Here is a 5245-nt window from a genome sequence, read left to right on the forward strand (position 1 = left end):
ATTTTGGTTTAGCTGCAGGAACAATCAATGGATATGTTTCCAATGGCTGCAGGAACAATCAATGCAAGCACGTCTACTACAGGTAAAGAAGAAAACTAATTTTAACAAAGGCATAAGAACACTCACCAAGTAGGCCCCTTTGGATGAGTGCTTCCAGGCTTCCAAAACAATTCTAAGTGCTCAGAATAACATATCTTTATTCATGGTTCATCAAAAGTCATTACATGATTTAGAATCAAAAGAAACCCAAAACACTTGTAACTTTATTTCTAAAAATCCTCTTCTTTGTTTCTTCTCTTTTCTTTCTAACCTATGAAAAGAGATAAAGACCTTTATTTAAAAGAAAACAACTACTTCCTACAACACAGATCACACCGATGAGAAGAGGCGGATAATTATTCAAGAAAGGAAACAACCGAAGTTAAGTCACTGATAATGTGGATCTAAACCGAACCATAGTCATAACATATCATGGCGGTATCTACAACACTAGTGCCCACTTGAGTAAGAGATCAGTAAGTATTGCGCGCCTACTTTTCCTCTGCCGTTCCTTACGCTCATCAACATTTCTGCCGATTCAATCTTTCAGTTACCTCCTTGAATATCTCTTTCTACAATTGGCATGACAGGAAAGCTTCCACCACAACATCATTTTATTCCTGCAATTCAAAAGAAAGAACATACAAGAACATACACATCTATTTTAATTAATCAAAACATCTATTAATTTCACACATGATATTGCCTAAGACAATACGCATGGCAACATGAATGAATAACATGGTTGTAGGAATAAACTGGCAAAGGCAAAACATGTTTTAATAGGTTCAGGTAAACATCTAAAATACATATATTCTTTTGATACATCATTACTATCATGTAAATCAAAATATGAGAAAAAATTAAGAGTTCTAGGGATAAAAATATACTAATGTCTCAACTCATGATCTAGTAGAAATGAATGATAGGATTACAGGAGGATTTAAGCATTTGTATTATTTGATGTGGTTTATATCATGTTGTTATGTTAAGTGACGACATTGGAATACCCTAGGGAAATATAATCTATGTGAAGATAGTTTTTTTTTTGCTCAAGCGTAATTATATTGTTATATTGATAGTTGATGTATGCATTTAATGAATATTAGGTTATTTGTACATGTGTAGCATTAGATCTTTTTTTAAAAACAATTATCTTTGTTTTCCTTATTAGTTGGTCAGTTTCTCTAGGGTATTTTGGTGGGCATTACAAGGGTGACATAAAAAATCTCTAAATGCATGAATGCAAGATGGGTCCCGACAACTAAAGGCCTGATTAGGTATCCATGTACAAAAATGAGGCAATGCAATATCTCACAAATGAAAAAGAGGAGAAAAATCTAGTGGGAGAAAAATCCTCTCCAAAAGAGAGAAAAAGAGAATGAAAGACTAAGAACTCTCCAATAAAATATCCCAAAAGAATAGGAACATGAAGAACATCTTTAGAGCATAAAGAATTTATAGATAGTTGTCAAAAAAATAGATTGCTATAGTGTTGATTGAAGAAACTCCTTTGAAATCAAGATGATGATCAGGATGGAGAAGACAAGAATCTACATGAGTGCCCCCAATGACACTACTCAAACAATCAGGTGGTAGAAAAAGCCAAACATCTGGCAATCAAAGATTTTGATGGCACATGAATCTGCATGAGTGACCCCAATGACACTACTCAACCTTGCAAGAGCAAATTGCTGGTAAAAAATATAGGTGTCAATAGTTTGAAGAACATGATCAACAAAAGATAAGTTTCCTCTACAAAACTAGAATGCAAGAGTGTCTAAATCCAAAGTAAAACCAAGGAAGCATTAAAACTAATTGTAGAAACCCCCCATAATCCTGACAATGGAGAGAGATGACAGGTCTACTAAAATTATGTGTTATCGTGAAGTGTATGAAGGAGAATAAACATTTGAATTTGCACAAGAAAGTACTTGCAATTGAAAAAGGGTATGCAACGAATACACACACGCATAGGACAAGAAAATCGCTGACAAATTGTTGACGCATGCACATGGGAAAGACCATTACTTATGGTGGTATTTTATTTGAATTTTGTGAAAATAAGTCAACCCAAGGCTTTTTACAAAAAAATCAACTCCCTCATACAAATGTAATAAATTTTTTTTAAACAAAAAAAGAGGCGGTAGGAAATTTTTTGACTAGCAAATATGTGAAGCCCCTTGCGTAGGCATGGTATAGGGTATGAATTGAATGAATTTGTATGGTGTGGTACAAAAATTCACGACCTATAAAAATATACATTTTTTTTATTGTGTCAATTTCGATGAAACAATAGGCATTTCTTAGATTTTTTGTCGCTCTAGATGCAATGGCGAGGTCCTTTTCGCTCCAAAATGACCAAAAATGTTGGTGACCTCTAAAACCCACCTCAAAGAACATGCCCTAGTATAGAACCACATAATTTTTTTTTTTTTGACCTTGTAATGCTTCTAAGCAAATAAATCCTCAAAGCCTAAGAAGGGGTTTTCTGAATCCGTGTTTTGATACCATGTTGAATTAAATGCAACACAAGCCTACAAGATAAAATAAAAAAATAGAACACCTTCCACAAATGAGAGTAGTAAGAAAAATATGCCATTTTACTCAAAATAAAATGTAAGGACCTCCATATTATTAACATTATAAAATACACATATTACACATAGTCAAACATTAATTAATACAACTTGCTTAATTACACTGAATAGATGCAAGAAGTTACAACTCGACACAAGGTTTATATACATGAGTAAAGAGATAGGAGAACATAAGGAAGTTATTTCATTTATAAGGTTTGTTCCAATAATGCATAACATAAATAGTTGATAATAATCCTAATAGGAGATTCTAACATCTATCTCCCAGAAGCACACCACATGTGAGAACATTGCCAGAGCACTTTTCCGCCCAACCATGAAGCAATTATGCTTCCCCATAGTTCCTCATGACACAAAGAATCTACGACCTTGCATGAGGTCATCTAATAACTCAAAACTGGCAGGGTGATGGAATTTAGTGTGACATAGTGAATCTACATTCTAAGATTGTATAGACACTATGACATGGAAGAGAGTGTGAAACATAGTGATTCAATTAGTAATCATATGCAAAGAGATCAAATGTAATCACATGATTACACACAAGGCATCAATCAAATTTGATTTCCATTACACATATTTGCATTTGTCTCAATTTCTCACAATAGAAACATCAATTCCTTGATCACCCAAGAAGGCATGGATCAGGCATCCAAATCAATATAAGTCAAGTATTTAAAAAAATATCAAACTAACTCTAGAACATGCCAATTTTACATTCTTCTTTGAGTTTAATCATCCAATACAATATTCATATTCCAGACATGCATGAGAGAGAGAGTATAAAATCTTGAGGAAGCAGGTATAAGCATATAAAACCATAGGTAAGCATTAATATTTAAAAAATAACTTGGGACAATACTAATTAATTCTCAACTCCTCATGGGTCAATAATAGAAAACTACTAAATAAGATAAAGATATCAACATATATATGATAATGACCGAGATCATAAATCATGGTGTTATAATTTTCCCTTGAAATTACACATTAATATATGTCCCCCACCTTAAATTCTAAATGATTTGTTCATCATTAACTGTCACGAGGTACTCTTAAATCAAATGCTAGAAGAAAAACTTTGGCATAAGTACTCTTATACTTATCTATCTTTGTTCTCAATGTCCACACTACAAGTAGGGTTCCAAATGAAGATATTATATAGTTGCCTATATCAACTATTTCATGTTAATAATTGTATAGATGAAATTGAAGCTAATCTCTTAGATTGACATTAATCCTTTTTCCATAAATTTTTAGATAGATTAAAGCATCTATAATGACTTATTTAATTGCATTCAAATTGAAACTATATACTTAAAGTACATGAATTACACATCATTTAACTAAACTTGATTAACCCCTTTCACTTGATTATAAGTTTATCTTAGCATGACCATAATCGTATGAAGACAAATTCAAATCGAACCAAATAAAATAATTTATAATATAAATCCATGTTAAACTATGACATCATGACACTCAAAATTCACTTTTTGAATAAAAACCAATCCAAGAGGCCATCCTCCATTGACGGGCCTTAAAAATCTCAAAAATCCAAAATACTTCAAAACCAAAATTTGAGAGAATCCATTGGTCTCCATGCAGCCAACAACAAAAAAATGCATTCAAAATTTCCTTCTCATAATCCAATGAAAGTTTAGCAACATTTCCCCATATAAACCCATGCTTATCCAAATATGAAACATACAAATAATATACTCATTCAAATGAAAATATTTAAGGAGGGAGAATGCTTAAATTAACACTACAATCAATTTGCAACAAATTTTAATTCAAAATATGAAGAAATGAAGAAGATATGAGAAGCCCTACCTCATTTTTCTTCAAAATGAAAATGCAAAGAACTCCCAACATACCAAACAAATTTGTACAATTCTTGGATATCATTGAAGACCTGCCAATTCCTACTCTAATGCACAGTAAACCCCATTCAAATCCACCCACAAACTAATTCATTCTTCAAAATCCAAAAATGAATCAAGAAGAGGGCTTTTCTCTCCAAAATTTGGTTAAGTTCTTTTGTTGGTAAAATAATGTCACAAAAATAATGAAATGTTATCTCCCTCCCACGATTTGGAAAACTCCCCATTTTAAATAATAAATCCTACCTTCATGCATTTCATAATTATTCCCTTCATGCATTTTATGCGTGATTATTCCCTTCACGTATTTTATGATTATTCCCTTCATGCATTTTATGCATGATTATACCCTTCATGCATTTTGTGATTATTCCCTTCATGCATTTCAAGATAATTCCCTTCATGCATTTTATGATTATTCCCTTCATATATTTTATGCATGATTATTCCCTTCATGCATTTATGCGTGATTATATGAATATAATATATACACTTTATTATTATTGTTCTTTTTATTTTTTATTTTATATATCTAAATAAAACATTTGATTTTGAAACATAATAAGTTATAATAAATAATTTAACATTTAATTTTAAACATAAATTGTTATAAAGAAAATAATTTACTTTAGTATTTGTAAAGAAATTCATTACTAATATAGGAAATAATGCTCTGCTTTGTAATTGGCGAAAAATGCAAGGTTTTAAAAATACAAATAA

General features: G+C 31.5%; 1 long non-coding RNA gene across 1 annotated transcript; it reads right to left on the reverse strand.

Annotated features, from left to right (window-relative positions):
* Window positions 1-241: 241 nt before the first annotated feature.
* LOC131042280 (uncharacterized) lies at window positions 242-4715 on the reverse strand. The gene is made up of 2 exons (XR_009105162.2): window positions 4476-4715; window positions 242-659 (listed from the first exon to the last, which is right to left on the reverse strand). It is a non-coding gene; the product is annotated as an uncharacterized LOC131042280 (long non-coding RNA).
* Between the last annotated feature and the right edge of the window lie 530 nt (window positions 4716-5245).

This window comes from Cryptomeria japonica, chromosome 3, assembly GCF_030272615.1.
Source record: "Cryptomeria japonica chromosome 3, Sugi_1.0, whole genome shotgun sequence".
In the NCBI taxonomy this organism is placed as follows: Eukaryota; Viridiplantae; Streptophyta; class Pinopsida; order Cupressales; family Cupressaceae; genus Cryptomeria; species Cryptomeria japonica.